At 45.9% G+C, this 21,239-nt stretch overlaps 1 long non-coding RNA gene across 1 annotated transcript; it reads left to right on the top strand.

Annotated features, from left to right (window-relative positions):
- Nucleotides 1-16,857: 16,857 nt before the first annotated feature.
- Nucleotides 16,858-18,268, top strand: LOC146797271 (uncharacterized). The gene is made up of 5 exons (XR_014968975.1): nt 16,858-17,016; nt 17,111-17,184; nt 17,284-17,397; nt 17,493-17,582; nt 17,950-18,268. It is a non-coding gene; the product is annotated as an uncharacterized LOC146797271 (long non-coding RNA).
- The last annotated feature ends 2,971 nt before the right edge of the window (nt 18,269-21,239 follow it).

Here is a 21,239-nt window from a genome sequence, read left to right as displayed (position 1 = left end):
CCTCTATGTTTAAAAATCACTGCAGAATACAATTTAATCTGCAGTGTTTTTTAAACATAGAGTGACTGATCCCTCTTGCGGCCTTGTCTAGAAACAAACAACCACTATAGGCACACTATTGGCGCCCTTACATACTCTGCAGTAACTTCTGAAGAGTATGTACGGGCACCGAGGGGTGTGCACGGCAGTGATTTTAAAAAGTAATCCTGTGTTACCAAAGTGCTAGACCTTGTATGAGAACTTCAGCGGCATTGTGCGGTGGAGTGAACAAGACTGCGCTCACAGACCCTACCACTGGGGGGCGACTCTGACAAAAACACGGCGACCAGAACTGCATTTTAGAAGATTTCTGGTGGCACATGGTGCTACTGAGGTCTGGAGTGCCAGAATTTGGTGGTCTGGCACTGAGGTGACACAGGACACACACTTTGAGACAGCAATAGACTCCAGAAATATCAACTTAAGGGGATGGACCTATGCTGGTGCAGGGCTTTCAGTGAGCCGGGTCTTACCGGTGCTGAGCACCGTTAGTTTTTTAAAGGGGGCCTCGAAAAAGGTCTCTATCGGGCTCTATTTTGTGTCCTGGCACAGGTGGTCCATTTTTTTTCCAGACTGCAGTGACAACAGGCACATTGATGTGCCCTCTCACACTGCTCACTTCTCACTAGTGGAGAGGTTACGGCATGACGTCATGCCGGGGTAGCGTTGTAGGGGAAGGGAAATGCTTTAAAGAGTAATTTTCTCTCTGGATTTCCCCTTCTCTTTTTGAAACTCAAGAGAAGCAACACTGTCGTGATGTCACCAGGGCTTTAAGTGCAAGCTTTTTTAATGTTATATACAAGCCATAGTTGCTGCTTATTTATCTTATGCAACTAACAACCATTGACAAAGCCAACAGTCCTGACTTATTGTAGGCATGATGTTACTTGTATCATATTTGGATGCAGTGACAGAAACAGCAAAATACAAAATACAAGTCCGGCGACAGACTTTTACCCTATGTGTTTGTAAGTCACGCCCTTGATTACATAAGCCACGCCCCATTGAGGTGCCCCCCCCCCACACACAGTTTTTTCATCCCACTTAAAGCCTTGGGCTGGTGGCTGAAAGAGTATGGAAACGGGTGCAAACACCCGAAAATCATGACTGCCAGGGGGTTTTTGTGGGGCCCGAGTCAAGAACTTGCGGGGCCGCCTGTAGCGGTCTAGTTGTCATAGCGTCACGCTGACGTGACGCAGGCGGCCGTGCTGGCGCTGGGGTGCGCGCGCAGATTAGCGCGCCGGGCAGCCAGAGCGGGAGTGCCGGCCGACGCTCCTCGGTACATGTTAAATTGAATGCTAAATAAATATAGCGATAGCCCAACACGTGCCTCGTGTGATTATTGAGCGACATTACAGTGGCGACGAGAGTGGGATACAGACCTGACCGACGCGGGAGCACAGGAGAGGGCAACACTCCACGTGGCCCCCACGAGGCGAAGGAAGACACGCAAACAGGGCACCAGGCCCAAAACGGAACACCAGACAGGCCTGCCTGGAGCGGTGGAGTCACGGGAAACGCCCTAGTCAACCACGTCGGACGATCCGAGGTACGGAGCAACCGAGGAGCGTGGCAGTGCCACAGTACAGCACACGAACCGCATATAGGCCACAGAGACGACGCTATCCACAAACGGCCAAGAGCACACGCGCCACCTTCACACATAGCCACGTACAGGGAGCGCTGCGCTGGCTACCAAGGAGGAGGAAGTGGGGTCTAGTAACAAGAGCCCCCAGAGAATCAAGCACACAGGGAACAACAACAACACCCCAGGCAGCCCCCCGAGCAAAGCCACCGACGGAACGAGCGCCAAGGAAGTGAAGATGAGTACCCCGGCAGGGTATGCGGTTGCACCCGTGCAATTCCTAACGAAACCCGGAGACCCACTGATGAAATGGGAGGACTGGAAGGAATACATAGACAATTTCATAGGGGTTCTGGAGGACGAAAATGAAGAGCAGTTCACTCCTCAGAGAAAAAAACGCATCCTGCTACTAAATCTGGGCCCAGAAGGACTGAGAATATACAAGAGTCTGGTACCAACGAAGAGAGAAGACACAGACGACGATGTATATGCGCATGCAGTGGAGGCCCTAGATGAGCGATACCGCCCCACCATCTGCGTTTCAGTGGATAGATATAACTTCCAGCAAAGGAAACAAAGGGTGGGGGAATCCATCGAAGAGTATGTAGCAGCGTTGAGAAAGCTAGCAGCCCCGTGCAAGTACGCACTGTGGGAAGATGAATTCATAAAAGACCAGGTGATCATGCACACCACCAGTGCAAACGTGCAAGACAAGCTGTGGGCGAGTGGGTACACCACACTCAAGGAAGTAATGGTCATAGTGAAGAGGGCCGAACTCTCGAAGAGGTGCGCCGACGCTACCAAAAAAGAGGCGGTCACCCCAACCATGGTGAACAGGATACAGGAGGGAGATCACCGCAAGGACCAGAAAAACAAACAACCCATGGCCAAAGGGACTAGCAGATGGCAAGGGAAACTAGCGGACAGTGAGAACAAGAAAACGTGCTACAGATGTGGGAGTTGGTCCCACGAAGCCCACGACAGACGTTGCCCGGCGTTCCGAGCCAAATGCCTACACTGCGGTATCATGGGTCACTACGAGAAGGTGTGTCGGAAGAAACAACAGAAAGGAGTGGTGAAATATGTTGACCAAAGCGCAAAAGACCTGGAGGAAGCCGCAGAGGAAGAAGTGGTCACCGTCTTATGTATATACGATCAGGTATTGAGCGTGGACGCCAAGAGATCAACCAAACCCGTCCTAGAGATGTCCATGGGCGGCATCACCATTTCAGTAGTGGCAGACACCGGATCCCCATTTACCATTATACAGAGAGCAGTGTGGGAAGAACAGTTCCAATCCAAGTTGGGCCCTGAACTAGAGAAACTAGACATACGACCAGTTACCTATAATGGGGATCGCATTCCCATGCTGGGTTTCCGACGTCTACTGTTCGAGTTCAGAGGCCGATCCGCGTGGTGTAAACTGTATGTGGCCGAAAAAGGACCCTCTGTCCTAGGATGGTTAGACCAGGGCGACCTAGGCATAAAACTCGACCCAGGAGGAAAGGAACAAATTCTGCTCACAGAACAGGAGGAATGGCCGGACATGGACAGATGGAAGAAGAACTACCCAAAAGTGTTTGGGGGCACTGTAGGAAAAATGGAGAAATTTCAACATAAAATAGTGCTCAAGGACGGAGCCACGCCAGTGGCACATAAAGTGAGGAATGTGCCCATTGCAGTAAGGGAAGCCGTCCAGACAGAACTCCAAGATCTGGAGAAGAAGGGCATCATAGAACCCATTACATGTGCCGAATGGCTGGCGCCCTTGGTGGTCGTGAGGAAACCCAACGGGAAGGTCAGGCTCTGTGTGGACCTGAGAGAACTCAATAAAAACATTGTGGTGGAGAAATTTCCCCTTCCCAAGATAGAGGAGATGTTGGCAAAAACCAGAGGAGTTCAGTGGTACTCCACCATTGACCTTACATCAGCTTACCACCAGGTAGCTCTACACCCGGACAGTAAAAGCCTGACATCGTTCATCACCCCGTTCGGGTGCTACAGATTTTGCCGCATGCCGTTCGGGCTAGCCTCGGCGGCAGCTGTCTTTCAGAAGATGATGCACAAATTGTTCAGAGACTGCGAAGATGTACAGTACTTCCAGGACGACATCCTAGTGATGGGGAGAGATAGGAGAGATCATGACCTGAAACTAGAAAAGGTACTACGAACACTAGAAGCCAAAGGTCTCACGGCAGAATGGTCGAAATGTCGGTTGGGACTGCAATCGGTAACCTATTTAGGCCATGAAATTGGGCGACAGGGGATCACACCCAAGGCGGGGAACGTGAAAGCCATCGCGGAAGCACCGCCCCCCAAGAACAAGGAGGAGGTCAGATCGTTCCTGGGGATGGCGGAGTACTATAGCAAATTCGTGGTACATTTCGCATCCAAGACCTACAACATGAGGAGGTTGACGAGAGAGAGCACAGTGTTCCAGTGGACACCGGAAGCCCAAGTGGAATTCGAAGTCATCAAAAAGGGAATCCTAGAAGCCATACCACTCAAGGGGTACGACCCACAAGGCGCCACCATACTCATCACCGACGCCAGCGACAAGGGGTTAGGCGCTGTACTCATGCAAGACCGAGGAAGAGGGGACACGGAGACAATCAGCTTCGCCTCCAGAGCACTGACGGAGACAGAAGGCAAGTACAGCGTCATCGAGAAGGAGATGTTAGCGGTAGTGTGGGCCATGACGAGATTCCGGCAGTTCCTATGGGGTACCCGATTCCTACTCAAGACGGACCACAAGCCGTTAGTGAAGGTATTAACATCGAGCGGGCATGCCGGTGCCACACCCCGGATATCGAAGATGTCCTGAAAACTGTTGGAATTCAGATATGATGTGGAGTACATTCCTGGAAACAAGAACCGAGTGGCGGACTACTTGAGTCGAGCGGCGGCCATGGAGCCGGGAGAAGAAGACCCAGCGGACAAAGGAGAGATGGTAGCTCTCATAGAGGACCAAGAGAAGATAATCAGCATACAAGAGTGGACGGAAGCCTATGAAGAAGACTCTGACCTTATGGAAGTAAAAGCGCACATCACACAAGGGTGGCCTGATAAGAAAAAGGTGAAAACCAGCCTCAAACCATTTTATGAAGTGAAAGAAGAACTGACAGTAGGAGACAAGGGCATATTCATCTACCGGGGAGACAGAGTAATTCCCCCCACGAATCTCATCAACAAGCTGCTGGACTTATTGCACGAAGGCCACCTTGGCATTGGGAAACTCAAGGCCAGATCGAAACAGAACTACTGGTGGCCAGGTATGGATGTAAGAGCAGAGAGGCATGTCAGGGAGTGCCCCCAATGTCAAGGGGCCGACAAAACACTGAGACCACTACGTCCAGCTCTTGGGAAATTCGACACTCCCTCAAACCCGTGGGAAGAGTTGTCAATAGATATTCTAGGACCGGTGCTGGATGACCAGAGCATACAGAAATACGTGTGTGTCCTCATCGACCGTTATTCTAAATGGCCAGAAATAAAGGTGAGCGAATCCATGGACACGGAGAACATCCTGGAGTTTCTATCGGAAACATTCACTCGAGAAGGAATTCCCAAGTCCATCTTAAGTGACAATGGACCACAGTTCACGTCGGAAAGATGGAAACAATTCATGGGAAGAAATGGCATCTCGGTAAAGCACACGGCCATATACCATCCGGCAGGCAACGGTCTGGCGGAACGATTTAACAGAGTGGTGATGGGGGCCATACAAGCGGCCATCACCGGTAATAAAGACTGGAAGAAAGCGTTGGAGAACATGGTATGGGCCTACAGAATAACGCCCACAAGCACGGGGTATAGCCCGTTTCAAATTTTGAGAGGACGTGAACCCTTCACGCACGACAACAGAATCTGGAAGGAGAAGGTGGTGACCAGCGAATGGTCCCCGGCGGTAGTGAGAGCGAATCTGGAGAGAGCACAAGCCACCTACACCAACAACTACAACAAGAGGAGGAACGTGAAGGACACTCATTTGGAGAGAGGAGAATGGGTGAGAGTAAAGCTGGCGACCCTACAAAGAAAGGGAGACAGCAAGTACAGCAAGCCGATGCAGGTTAAGGAAGTTTATGATCGAGCTGCCCTGCTCAGTGATGGAAACGTGTGGTCGCAGGACCGCATGGCCCGGTGCAACAAGATATTGAGATGGGAACAGTGGGATCCGGAAGGTGAGGACACGGAAGACGGGGATGAAGAGAACAAAGAAGGCGGAAGCGAACAAAGGGAAGAAGCAGGTACAGGCGAAGAGCAAGAAGGTGTGTTAAGGGGTGAGGCCCCAGTGGTAGAGATGGACAGGCCGAGAGGCTATATGAACAGCGAAGGAGCGATGAGTGGAGGAACAGAAATCGAGGAAACGCAGAGCCAAGGGGCTCGAGGGAACATTGGTAAGGTGACCAGGAGTGGGAGACAAGTTGTAAGGCCTTCCAGGTTCCAAGACTTTGAACTAACCTGCGAACTGTAAGTGCCTGATTTTTGGTTTGGTAAAAGGGGGAGATATGTAGCGGTCTAGTTGTCATAGCGTCACGCTGACGTGACGCAGGCGGCCGTGCTGGCGCTGGGGTGCGCGCGCAGATTAGCGCGCCGGGCAGCCAGAGCGGGAGTGCCGGCCGACGCTCCTCGGTACATGTTAAATTGAATGCTAAATAAATATAGCGATAGCCCAACACGTGCCTCGTGTGATTATTGAGCGACATTACACCGCCGTCTGGTTTATTTTCTTGGGAATTTATTGTGAAGTGGGGAATCTAAAATCACACCAGGCACTTGCACTAGACAAATGGGCATAGGGAACGGGGGGAGGGGCTTCCCTTGAGGGTTTCGACTCGATAGAAAAATACTGCTTATCTATGCGTCCTAAACCTTTATATAATGTGAAGCCATTTTATAGGGGCTTCCTCTAAACAATTATAGATGAGGAAAGTGGTGAAAGGTGTTATAAATTGCACTGGTCCAGGATTATTCATCTCAAATTCTACAAAGGACTCTGCGGTTCACTTGAAAGAAACTCTGAAAAATAAATAGAAATTGGTTCATGTGAGTCTTTTATTTCTTCCAGTTTTTGAGACGAACACCAGAGATGTCCCCAGGTGCAGAACACGAGCCCTTGAAAGATGGTTTCCATTAAAAGAGGGCGTGGGCCGCTTTCAATGAAAGCCTAGAGTAGAGCCATGGAGGACTTAATTGGTTTCTTGCCTTCTAAGCCGAGTGAACAGTTACAAGGTGGAATATAAAAGAGGGAGGGGCAGTAAAGAGTGTCCAGGGGATTCAGAGCAGCGGTGGAGAACATGTCCTTGGCAGCCTCGCGCTGGCCCGAGCACGCGGGAGCACTGAGGGCGCAGCGGGATTTGAAAACATATTTATGAAAACTCATGAGAGTTTGAAGACAGGAGGAGGGAGAACTAAACTCATAACTCTCTGTGGTGGGAAATGAAGTTTGTTTCAGTAAATGCCAGTCAAAATGTCAGAAATTAAAATACCGTTTGAATTGATGCGAGGTGCGGTATTATAAGCCATGTTACTTACAATATATATCTGCTTGTAACTCAAAAACTCCTTTGTGAGTGAAATACACTAAGGACCAGTCAGATGTACCATTGGGTCCTTAATGAGATGCCACTGAGTCTGCCAGCTGAAGGGGGCGCTGCCCACTATGCCAGTGCACCCCTGACAGCCCAGCCTCTCAATGCAAGCCGCAGTGGTCACGTGACCTGGCCACCTCTATGGAGGCAGGAGGCTACTGGTGGCCACAAGGCTGCTGCCAGAGCCCTTCCACTGCACAAGTTTCATTCTTGGACTCGGGGTGCTCATCCTCCAGACTCAGGCGTGAGGGAGTGGAGAAGTGCATCAGACACAGCCACGGGGCCAGTCTCCACATTTCCCCAGGATACGAAGTGCACACTGCTATGCCAGTGTCTGTACTGCCCTGTAGGTATGTTAAGCACCATGGTCAAACCAACAATGGGTATGTAAAGCCCACGGTCAAACCAATTAGGGGTACGTAAAGCTCATGGTCAAACCAACAATGGGTATGTAAAACCCCCGGTCAAACCAATTAGGCGTATGTAAAGCCCATGGCCAAACCAATTAGAGGAAAGTAATGCCCAAGGTGAAACCAATTAGGGGATGTAAACCCAATGGTCAAACCAAGTAGAGGTATGCAAAGCCCATGGTGAAAGCAATTAGGGGCATCTAAAACCCATGGTCAAACCAATTAGGGGTATGTAAAGCCCATGGTCGAAACAATTAGGGGTATGTAAAGCCCATGGCCAAACCAATTAGGGGTATGTAAAGCCCATGGTCAAACCAATTAGGGGTATGTAAAGCACAAGGTCAAACCAATTCGGGGTATGTAAAGCCCATGGTCATTCTATTTAGGGGTGTGTAAAGCCCATTTCCAAACCAATTAGGGGTATGTAATGCCCAAGGTGAAACCAATTAGGGGATGTAAACCCAATGGTCAAACCAAGTAGAGGTATGCAAAGCCCATGGTGAAAGCAATTAGGGGCATCTAAAACCCATGGTCAAACCAATTAGGGGTATGTAAAGCCCATGGTCGAAACAATTAGGGGTATGTAAAGCCCATGGCCAAACCAATTAGGGGTATGTAAAGCCCTTGGTCAAACCAATTCGGGGTATGTAAAGCCCATGGTCAGACCAATTAGGGGTATGTAAAGCACATGGCCAAACAAATTTGGGGTACATAAAGCTCATGGTCAAACCAATTAGGGGTACGTAAAGCCCATGGTCAAACCAATTAGGGGTATGTAAAGCCCATGGCCAAACCAATTAGAGGAATGTAAAGCTCATGGTCAAACCAATTAGGGGTATGTAAAGCCCATGGCCAAACCAATTAGAGGAATGTAAAGCCCATGGTCAAACCAATTAGGGGTATGTAAAGCCCAAGGTGAAATCAATTAGGGGTATGTAAAGCACCATTGTCAAACCAATTAGGGGTATGTAAAGCACCATTGTCAAACCAAGTAGGGGTGTGTGAAACCCATGGTCTAACCAATTAGGGGTTTGTAAAGCACATGGCCAAACCAATTAGGGGTATGTAAAGCCCATGGCCAAACCAATTAGAGGAATGTAAAGCCCATGATCAAACCAATTAGGGGTATGAAAAGCCCATGGCCAAACCAATTAGAGGAATGTAAATCCCATGGTCAAACCAATTAGGGGTATGTAAAGCCCAAGGTCAAACCAATTAGGGGATGTAAAGCCAATGGTCAAACCAAGTAGGGGTATGTAAAGCCCATGGTGAAACAAATTAGCGGTATCTAAAGCCCATGGCCAAGCCAATTAAGGGTATGTAAAGCCCATAGTCAAACCAATTAGGGGTGTGTAAAGCCCATGTCCAAGCCAATTAAGGGTATGTAAAGCCCATAGTCAAACCAATTAGGGGTGTGTAAAGCCCATGGTCAAACCAATTAGGGGTATGTAAAGCCCATGGCCAAACGAATTAGAGGAATGTAAAGCCCATGGTCAAACCAATTAGGGGTATGTAAAGCCCAAGGTGAAACCAATTAGGGGTATGTAAAGCCCAAGGTCAAACCAATTAGAGGAATGTAAAGCCCAAGGTCAAACCAATTAGAGGAATGTAAAGCCCAAGGTGAAATCAATTAGGGGTGTGTGAAGCCCATGTCCAAGCCAATTAAGGGTATATAAAGCCCATAGTCAAACCAATTAGGGGTGTGTAAAGCCCATGGTCAAACTAATTAGGGGTATGTAAAGCCCATGGCCAAACGAATTAGAGGAATGTAAAGCCCATGGTCAAACCAATTAGGGGTATGTAAAGCCCAAGGTGAAACCAATTAGGGGTATGTAAAGCCCATGGCCAAACCAATTAGAGGAATGTAAAGCCCATGGTCAAACCAATTAGGGGTATGTAAAGCCCAAGGTGAAATCAATTAGGGGTATGTAAAGCACCATTGTCAAACCAATTAGGGGTATGTAAAGCACCATTGTCAAACCAAGTAGGGGTGTGTGAAACCCATGGTCTAACCAATTAGGGGTTTGTAAAGCACATGGCCAAACCAATTAGGGGTATGTAAAGCCCATGGCCAAACCAATTAGAGGAATGTAAAGCCCATGGTCAAACCAATTAGGGGTATGTAAAGCCCAAGGTCAAACCAATTAGGGGATTTAAAGCCAATGGTCAAACCAAGTAGGGGTATGTAAAGCCCATGGTGAAACAAATTAGCGGTATCTAAAGCCCATGGCCAAGCCAATTAAGGGTATGTAAAGCCCATAGTCAAACCAATTAGGGGTGTGTAAAGTCCATGTCCAAGCCAATTAAGGGTATGTAAAGCCTATAGTCAAACCAATTAGGGGTGTGTAAAGCCCATGGTCAAACCAATTAGGGGTATGTAAAGCCCATGGCCAAACGAATTAGAGGAATGTAAAGCCTATGGTCAAACCAATTAGGGGTATGTAAAGCCCAAGGTGAAACCAATTAGGGGTATGTAAAGCCCAAGGTCAAACCAATTAGAGGAATGTAAAGCCCAAGGTGAAATCAATTAGGGGTGTGTGAAGCCCATGTCCAAGCCAATTAAGGGTATATAAAGCCCATAGTCAAACCAATTAGGGGTGTGTAAAGCCCATGGTCAAACCAATTAGGGGTATGTAAAGCCCATGGCCAAACGAATTAGAGGAATGTAAAGCCCATGGTCAAACCAATTAGGGGTATGTAAAGCCCAAGGTGAAACCAATTAGGGGTATCGAAATCCCAAGGTCAAACCAATTAGAGGAATGTAAAGCCCAAGGTCAAACCAATTAGGGGTATGTAAAGCACCATTGTCAAACCAAGTAGGGGTGTGTGAAGCCCATGGTCAAACCAATTCCCAGTTGTCCCAGTTGGTGCATCGCCCTGACCTCTTCAGTCTCCATCCTTGGCTCCAGTTGGCATCGCTGGGTCTCAGGCCGGGTGCCACCTTTCACTGCCTCCTCTAAAGAAAGCCTCAGTGCCCCCACAAAGAAATGTGTTATCTGCCATCGGAAAAATGCAATTTTCATGAAAGTTTCACTGTTTCTCCTTAATTTGCGAAGTACCTTTGCCAGGTCAGCTGTCATGCACGCGAAGCCCCTGTGTCAGTCCACTTGTCGCACAGATGTCGCATTGCTCTGTACGTGAAGCACGAGCTGCCACCACGCTTGTCATCCTCTTCCCTGTCGTGTCCCACTTTATTACTACTGTGATCACTTGGGTCTGCATCACGGCTGCCTTAAACCTTAGGGTGCAATGGGCAGCTGGGGTTGGCGTGGGTTTGGGTGGCAAGATGCAATGGGTAGTGATGCCAGGCCGGTCTGCGTGAGCATTAGGTACCACCGCCAGACTGAGGCAATCTTAGCTGTATGTGTAGCAGGTTCTACCCCTGGACTTCTGCAATTTGGTATTCATGATCAGATCTTACTACCGCCGGGCTGAGGCAATGTGGGTGCCATCTTTGGACTGAGGCGATCGCGACCACACAGAAGGTTCTTCCAGCACCCAACTGCAGTATATGGATTGCATGAGCAGTAGATACTGTCATCGGACGGAGACTGAATGAGTTGTATGAGCAGTAGGTACTGCCGTCGGACGGAGGCTATGTGAGTTGCATGAGCAGTAGGTACTGCCATCGGACGGAGGCTATGTGAATTGCATGAGCAGTAGGTACTGTCGTCAGACGGAGGCTCTATGAGTTGCATGAGCAGCAGGTACTGCCATCGAACGGAGGCTGTATGAGTTACCTGAGCCATAGGCACTACCATCAGTCGGAGGCTGTATGCGTTGCATGAGCAGCAGGTACTGCCATTGGACGGAGGCTGTATGAGTTGCATGAGCAGCAGGTACTGCCACCAGACGGAGGCTGTATGACTTGTATCAGCAGTAGGTACTGCCGTCAAATGGAGGCTATGTGAGTTGCATGAGCAGCAGGTACTGCCATCGGACGGAGGCTGTATGACTTGTATCAGCAGTAGGTACTACCGTCAGGTGGAGGCTATGTGAGGTGCATGATCAGTAGGTGCTACCATCAGATAAAGGCTATATGAGTTGCATGATCAGTAACCCTGGGCGTAGTTTGCGTAGTAGCGCTACGCGTAGCTATGCGAAGTGCACTACGCGAGCTACGCGTAGCTACGCAAACTTCGTAGTGCACTGTGCAAAATGCTGTTTATCATGCTTGCACAGTGCCAGATGCTTGTCCGCACTATGCAAGCATCGCAAACAGCATCTTGCACAATGCAAGCGGTCGTTTTCTGCCTACTCGAGCGGCAGCTTTCTCAACGCGGACTGGTAGTTTCTCATCATGAGCGGCCGCGAGCATACGCGACCACTCGCAATGAGAAACCTGACTTCCCCGCATTGAGAATCTTGCCGGGAGGTTTATTTTCCACGCTCGTGATCGACAACTTGATGTTGCTGATCGCGAACGAGGAAAAAGTCTCGCCGGGATGTTATTTCGCTCGCTCGCGGTCGCCAACTTGACGTTGAGGGCCGCAAGCAAGCAAAAAATGACCGCGATGGTACGCTACACTACGGTATGCATGTTTGCACTATGCTACGTGCAATTTGCATAGTGCGAAGTAGCGCAAACTACGCAAACTACGCGAGCGTAGCATAGTGCTTCGCCCAGGGTTAATGATCAGCAGTATATACTTCTGTCTGATGGAGGCTATATGAGTTGCATAAGCAGTAGGTACTACCATTGTAAGGATGCTACATGCTTTGCATGAGCAGTAGTTACTACCGTTCGGACGCTACGTGCGTTGTATGAGCAGTAGATACTACCGTCTGACGGAGGCTATAAGAGTTGCATGAGCAGTAGGTACTACCGTTATATGGACGCTAAATGCGTTGCATGAGCAGTAGGTACTGCTGTCCGACAGAGGCGTTATGAGTCGCATGATCAGTAGTAGTTCTAGGCGTGAAATTCCACTCTGCTGGTGGAGATTGCAGAGTCTTTCCCACTCTGTGCTCTGCATAGAACATGCAGTTCTGAAAAACTCAGCGTAGCAGCGTAAAGATGAGTTTTCCCTCATGCGTGGCTCGTCAACGTTAAGTTTCTTCTGACCACCTCCAGGCGAGATTTCCCAATGGTCGCGGCAGGTCACTACAGTGAGGGAGCTGCCACTTGAGTATAACATCTACTCAAACAGCAGAAAGAAGCAGCACCCTCTTGCACTGCATGTGGTGCCATTTGCACTGATTTTAAGCACAGGTCAAACACACGGAGCTAAAAATCAGTGCGAGCAGCGCAATGTATTGCACTTCGCAGCTTGTGGAAACTCATGAAACGTGGTGAAGTGTTTTGGGCACTACATGGAGTGGAAGGGTGGTTGGATGACTGAAAGGATGGATGGCTTAGTGAAAGGATGGATGAATGAGTCACAGGGAGGATGGATGGATGGATGGATGGAGTGAAAGGATAGATGGATGAGTGAAAGGGTGGATGGAGGAGTGAAAGGATGGAAGAATGAATGGATGACTGAAAGTATAGATGGATGGATGGATGAATAGATGAAAGGGGGATATTAAGTGAAAGGATCAATTACTGAGTGAAAGGATCAATCAATCAATCGGCATTTGTATAACACAACACTGTCACCTCTGGGGGTATCTGGGTGCTGTGGGTGAGGTGTCTCCGTCCAGGAGGGAAATGGTGGGAGGACGGAAACGGTGGGAGGAAGAAAGAAACAAGCAGATAAAGGAAAAAATAGAGGGCAGTATGGATGAAAGAGACGAGTACGCTTTTTTGGGGAGGGCTGCAATGACTTGATTCGCTTGCTTGGTGCCTAAGAGCTTTGGTTCAAAGCAGGGGGTATTTTAATCATCGGGCTACTCCCTTGCATGGGTGTGTGCATACGTGTGTGTTTATATGTGTGTGTGTGTATCTATCTATCTATCTATCTATCTATCTATCTATCTATCTATCTATCTATCTATCTATCTATCTATCTATCTATCTATCTATCTATCTATCTATCTATCTATCTATCTATCTATCTATCTATCTATCTATCTATCTATCTATCTATCTATCTATCTATCTATCTATCTATCTATCTATCTATCTATCTATCTATCTATCTATCTATCTATCTATCTATCTCTCTCTCTCTCTCTCTCTATATATATATATATATATATATATATATATATTCACTTAAAAAACCATAGGTTTCACACATGTTATAGTTAGCTGTACATTTCACTCGTAAAAAACCAATGAAATTCCACGTTATAGTTAGATCAGGTAACTATAACTTGCGCGCCCACAATAAACTGCTGATGACGTTACATGGTACATCACTCATGACATGGTCAGTGACATCACTCATGACATCAATGATGACATCTGAAATTACACATTGTGGATTGCGGTCGCGCAAGTTATAGTTACCTGATCTAACTATAACGTGGAATTTCATTGGTTTTTTACGAGTGAAATGTACAGCTAACTATAACATGTGTGAAACCTATGGTTTTTTAAGTGAATTTGCAAGGTTTTGTAAATGATAATTCCTAACTATAACGTGTGTGTAACCTATGGTTTTTTCAGTGAATTTGTACGGTTTTTTAAATGCTAAGTTATGTATTTATTTTTTATTTTTTTTTCTGGTTTTTCACTATGCGCATGATTTAAATGCTATTTTCTCAGGACCTACTGAACAGATTTACACCAGACCTACACAAGGCACATCCTTGTCCTGAGGACTACCTCTCTGCCAAATTTCAAGTAATTCTGTTCAGCCGTTCGGGCTGTAGCTGTGTCTAAAGGTCCTATGGAAAAATGCATGGGGAAAACGCGTTTTGGGACCCCCCTTTTTTCTCAGCCCCCGCTTGACGAATTCCCCCGAGACTTTCAGGGTAGGAGCGGAGCGTAGCGCCCCATTAGTTTTGAAAATTTCGCGAGGATTCATCGACCGGCGCCAAAGTTATTCCAAATAGAATGTTGCGGATTTCCTATGGAAACACGGTCCTAACTATAACTATCTACTGGCGACCGCCAGTAGATAATATATATATATATATATAAACGCGAATCCCGATAATTTCGTAGAGGCTGTCTTTGTAGGGCGGTCCTCGCACAGGGTATCGGCACCCTGTAATATTCAGTACCCAATTTTCAATATTTTGAAAAAAACACCCGGACACCGTGAAAATGCAGTGTAGTAGTACTGACTGCACCAGCAACGCGTTTCCGCTTTCGCCTTGGTCACGCTGAGGTTAACGCAGAAACAGTATCTTTTTTATTTCTCATTGTAGTGCAATAAACATAGTGAAAGGACCAGTGCATTAAACAATACTAGTTCATTCCAAAGTTTTTAGCGGCCATCTTAGAACTATAAATCATTGTCCAGTGCTGCTTTCATAAATGCCTATACATATACATTCTCAGTAAAGCAAAGCACTGAAAGCCAAAGCACAATTACGCCCAAGTGGGCCAAAGTGTTTCTGACAAATTTCTGATCAACAACATAATAGGGCGTTGGATTCCATAGTGCTCTTGTCAAAATGACTGGCCTGATTTTTAATACACCTCACCTGAAAATATACAAAAGGAAGTTTTAGTGAAAAATTTAAGTTAAGTGTACAAAACTGTTTAAAAAGCAGAAAATTACAACACGAATCACAATAACTTCAGAGATCCCCACTCACAAAATTCATTTTACATCTCATTTCACTCCGAGTTCCGATAATCTCTTTACAATTTACTATCCTGATTATTAATATCGTAAGTGTACCACTAATTCTTCACTTGAATTTAATCCCAACGGGGACATGGTCTCCAAATCAATAATATATCTAGATTCTAGTTGGCGTAATGTCAGTTGTCTGTTTCCACCCCTTACACCAATTGGGACTGCATCAATCACCACCATTCTCAACAATTCCTCATTCTGAAAATGCTGTTCGAAAAAGTGTCTAGCAACTGGATATTGCCTATTGTTGTGTCGTATACCTCTGACATGTTCCAACACTCGTTTCTTTGCACAATGAATTGTGCTGCCGATATAGACCCTATTACAAGGACAAATCAGTGCATATATACAATACGTGGTGTTACAGGTTAGGGCCTTTTTAATTCTGAATTACCTTCCACTGTTGCCAAAATGAGTGTCCTACAATCAAAGCTGTTTCTGCATGCCTTACATTTTTTACAACAACGAAAACCTGCGCAATTAGTGCAGATCTTCTCATCCTTGCTAGTCACATAATTAGGGCACATTTCATCTCGGAGTGATTTACTTTTCTGAAATGTAATTTGCGGACAGCTACTTAGATACTTTTGAAGATTGGTATCAGTTAATAGGACATGCTAGTTCTTTTTTAATATTTGGCAAATGTCTTGTGCTTGCCCTGGGTACGTGGTAATGAATCTCAGTGTTTCAGCATCTGTCTCACGGTTCTTTGGATGTAGTAGTTCAGTACGTGTTACCAACTCCACTTGATCACATGCCTCTGAGATAGTTTTCTTATTGTATCCTCTTTCTTTGAAACGACGAATCATAATCGCCTTCTCCTCTTCATATAAGCTCACTGAGCTACAATTAAGTTTTGCACGTAACAGTTCCCCATACGGGATACTGTATATCAGTTTACGAGGATGAGCACTAGCAGCATTTAAAATACTATTCCCTGCAGTGGCCTTACGAAAGAGTTTGGTTTCAATGGAATTGTCCACAATCTGGACTTTCACATCCAAAAAATCCAAGCCCCTTTGGTTCGTCACTATATGGAAGCGAACCATACTGCAGACCAAATACGTTGGCTCATATTGGAGAAAATTAGAAACAATTCCAGCAGTATGAGCACAAATATACGTAAAAAAAGAGAAGTTTATTGGATTTTCTATCTTAATATATACCTTAATGGTATGAACAGCGAAATCCCTTGGGAACAAGTTATCAAATACAATTGAAACTGAGATGGAAGGTAATCACTATTTTTAATCGTGTTCCTTTTATTTAAAAAAATCTTTTTTGAAGAAATTCTTTCCTACATGAAATTTTTATTTTTACTGTACAGTTCGTACAGCATTTCGCAACATCACCCATAACAGCAGTGTCCATTTCTATACTAAGCTACCTTTTTATAGACCGAAATTAGTAATTTACATTACGTTTCTTTCACCATTTACCCTTTACAAGATGGCCACCACGCTTTCCCTAATTCAGTGATATCTGTTGTTGGTAGTCCATCCTTCTACCTTGTTAGCATAGCGGAAATGCTTACATTTTTGGCCGCGCACTTCAAGAATCCGTCTATTTAACACGCATTTAGAGTCTATGCCTCCACCTTTCCTGCTGGAGTTTCATGCACTGCAGGAGACGGCTTGCGCCTCAACGGACCCAAGAATGACGAATTTTGCAGTCGAGTTTCGTTTTAAACTCAAGTAAGTCAATCCCTATCCCTGGTAGAACTTTATTACTCGCAGGCAGGGTCTCAACTCTAGTGACATATGTAACACGCTGCTCTCCGTATTTCAGATAACTTGACCTCCTAAGACTAAGTTACAACTATCCCTCCAGCATAATTTACGGTAACTTGGACCTCTTCCGAGGTAAGCCGCGATGTTACCATTGTCTTATCATTGGTGAGCTCATTGTGAAACAAACGTTCGCATTATCATTTCTACCCGGTCATATTCTTTTTGTTTTAGACAATCGTATTTGTCAAGTCCCATTTGACCGCCTGTACATGAAGCGCCCTTAAGCATTAAGTGCAACACTGGATATACACGGTTCGACAAAAAGAATCGACCGTTTGAACACAGGTCGGTCGAACATTCTTGCCATTCAGGCTTTATTTGTACCAACAATCTTGTTAATACATCAATTGTACGATATCTTACTCTCTTTTTTTTAACAGTTAGTAACCACATATGCACAGTTGATGTCAGAGCCGATGTGAAGCACCATTGATGCGTTAACACTTTCCTTATTCCTTCAAACTGATTCTGTGAGTTACAATTACTCTTACGGCTTTTACTCAACTTAATCTCCATTTATGTATATCTATCTGCTCGTTGTTTCTTATCTTTTTGACTTTAAATGACTATTTCGCAAAACATTTTTGATTCCTTCTTTGTATACTGGAACTATATAGATGCTTGACACAAATCCACTTTTGGTGATGGTTTTTTAAGGTGTAAAAAAGTTTTAGCTCACGTTAAGAGACTCCAAATTATATAAGGTTGACTAGTGATTTTAAATGTTTTTCGATTTTGCCACATATATTATGTGTAGTATGGGCATTAGGTATTGTTTGTGACTGTATTCATTAGTTGATTAAGCATACTCTTGATAGCTGTCTGTATTTTGTCTAGGCACTGGCGAACATATTGTATGGCCCCCTGGCGAAGGCACATGCCGAAACGCGCGTAGGATTACGGAAAAAATCCCAAGGCCATTTGATACATTGAATTAATTGTTCAACAGATTGCAAATATTATGTGTTTGATTGTTTTTTCTATATTGTGTATCTCTTGATGTTTATCTTGTGGAGACCATCCATGTCATCCCTGTTTCATCATTTGCATATATATAACAATTAAATAACTGTGATTATTCCTATATATGTATCTTGAATTTAAAAATGAACTCCCAAAAATATTTTTTAATTAAAACTATTAAACATGTGTTATAAAAATATTTTTTCTATTTAGTTTTGCTTACAAGAGTCATGCTGTTTATGTTTGTTTAAATCAAGATATTTATCCTATCTTCCTAAATCTTTGCTTCTTTACATTCAAATTCTCTATACCCTGATTTAGGAAGAATAATCAGGGGTATCCCTCTGTTTTTTTCATACATTGAACTGGTGTATGCAAAGAGGAGCCTACTGCTCCCCCAGTGCAGGACTTCAAAGCACTCTAAGAGTGCACCCACCCAGCTCCAATACACTAAACCCTGTCTGGGAGGTGGTGACACCTCCCTGTGACAGGATGCCTATTGTTGGGCCTCCTCCACTGCGAGTTTCGGTCATCAGCAGGAGGGCAGCCCAGTGTCTGTGACTGGTGGCATCCATTTTGTGATGCCAGGGCTCTTCAGGATTCTACTGTGTTTCCACAGTAGGTACATGTCTATCCCTCTATAAGGGTGGGATCATACTCCCACACCAGTTACTGGTGTGGGGGTATGATTCCAAAGTGTTTGACACCAAACACGACATGATTTAATGCAGCCATTCCAAAGTTATCATTTACCGCGAGGTTGTAATGCACTTAAGAGTATATGGTTTGACTGCATTCACAAACAGCCCCAGAGAATGGGCTCTGAGAGCTGCAGTGGGGCCCTGCTCAGGCAGAGGCACCCCCTCACATGGAAACCAAGCACCCTGCCCTCAGGATTGATAGGGCCTGCCTTAGGGGTGACTGATAGATTTAGATGTGTGTGCAGGGTGAGATATAGTGAACCTACATCTCAGTGAGGAGTGCTAACACTACCGCACCCAGGCGGCAGTAGGAGGCCTGTGGTGTCAGATTTAGTCTGCTTCCCAGGGGTGGCATAATACATTCTTCAGCCCCTGGTAGGCCTGTGAAGTACCTATGCCCTTGGTACCTAAGGTACCATATACTAGGGACTCATAAGGCACCACAGTATCCAATCACTAGTGCATCTAATATGCACTCCATGTTGTTTAGAGAGAACAGAGAGGCTGGGGCCCTGATTAGCAGGGTCCCAGCCAGACTATAGCCAGAAACCAGTGTAAACATCAGAAAAAAGTGGGGGCAACATAAGAGGCGGATCCTACTCTCCTACAACCCCCCTTTCCTTAATAAGTGCTTCGTGGGCGCCCTGGATGGGCACCTACCTATAACTTAGAGAGGCCCTGAGGGATGGGGTCCCTCGGGCCACAATAGGCTGAAGGCTGAAGGCTGTGCGCAGTGTGGGAGTGGCTGTCTGCGTGGGGTTTGGGCGGTATATCAGGGATAGAAGTTTAAGCAGGATAAATGTAGCAAATTTGTACCACAATAACTTATTAATTATTACCAGTGGAGACAGTTTCCAACTCTTACTTAAACATTTCCTCATACATCAATATTTGTTGGTATTAACCAGGGCATCATTGCTATGTAGAGAGAAGCAAGTATCATAGACATAAACAAAACATAATTTGCTTTTGACGACTTTAGTTGGGGAAGTACAAAAATAATGTACATAAAGATATATGTCCAATCAAAGGAAATTTTACAATGGCATAGTTGCCCTGCGGCCGAACCTCCACCGCATACGACCGAATGTTGTGCACAGCAGTAGTTTGGATTTACGTATGGTAGCAAAATATTACTTTACATTGATAAAAAACCTAGGAATTCACTGAAAAAAAGGTTAAAGTAACATCATAGTTAGGTAAGAATTTCAGTGACAATGTAACTTTTTTAAATGTACACAATCCCTTAAATTCACCAGTTATGGTTAGCTCTGGTAGCTTTAACTAGTGCTCTAAGGTAACTATAACTCTCACCCTCACCATGCACTGCTAATTACCCAACATATTACATCACACATGACATCTTCAATGACATCATCAAATTATTGATGAGAAAACTGTGCCTGGAGGGGCCCGAGTTATAGTTACTTTAGGACACAAGTTATAGTTACTTGAGATAACTTGAAATGATGAATTTCAGTGGTTTGGTACATTTAAAACATTATGTTGTCACTGAAAATCTCACCTGACTCGAATGTTACTATAACCTTTGGTTTTTTTCCAGTGAATCTACCTCCTACGATACATCTATTTGGTATAGTAGGGTCAAGTCAGCCGATCCTGCTCTGAAAGCAGCCCCTGGGCGTGCGGCCTACACAGGACATGCCAGAGGGGCAGAATGGCTTGTCTGGCACTGGTTCAGGCAATTCGTTAATGTTGGGCATTAACTACTGTTAGTTACCCTTCCACCATCATGAAGTGCCTTATCCTTGGGTTCTCTACTAGTTGGCGTGCAGCCGTCCCTAGAGATCTACACTGGTTGCAGATTTGTAGTCATTGCCGCGTACATAAACGTGCATTTCTAGTCTCATCAGTTGAAAACAATTAAGCAGTCTCAGGTCAAGTGTCCATCGTAGTCCCTGACTCTCCCAACTTGTGACGAACCTCTAGAGATAGAGCCCTCTGTTAGTTAATGCTGGTCTCCAAACCTCCACCTCGGGAACTCTCCCTGGGTGAAGCCAAGCAGCAAACATGCATGTGATGTGGTCTCTGGAGCAGAGAATCCTAAACCCTTCTGCAGACGGTGGTCCACGGAGGGGCTCTGGCCACGGTCTGAGCAGCTCATGGTTCCTCGATCCTGGGGCCAGCATTTCACGTCATGGAGATTCTGCTGAGATTTGAGGAAAGATCGCACCAGAGATGGACTTTACAAAGGGAAGGGCACGCGCTCTAAGGGTGAGTTTTTCTTCTGAAACAAATTTCCAAACGTTCAGAAGAGGTCCTGGCGGAGATGGCCCGGGGTAGGGGTGGCGGGGTGATGAGACGCCTGGTCTCATCATCAGTTGTTACCCCTGGAATCCGGCTAAATCGACAGGGAGCTCTGGGCCTGCCCTGTCATCAAACAAGAATAACTCTTAGCAAAAACAGCACCGCTCAGGACCCTCTGTAGGGGGCATTGACTTA

This window comes from Triturus cristatus, chromosome 9, assembly GCF_964204655.1.
Source record: "Triturus cristatus chromosome 9, aTriCri1.1, whole genome shotgun sequence".
NCBI classification, from domain to species: Eukaryota; Metazoa; Chordata; class Amphibia; order Caudata; family Salamandridae; genus Triturus; species Triturus cristatus.
This window is presented reverse-complemented; position numbering and strand designations above follow the sequence as displayed.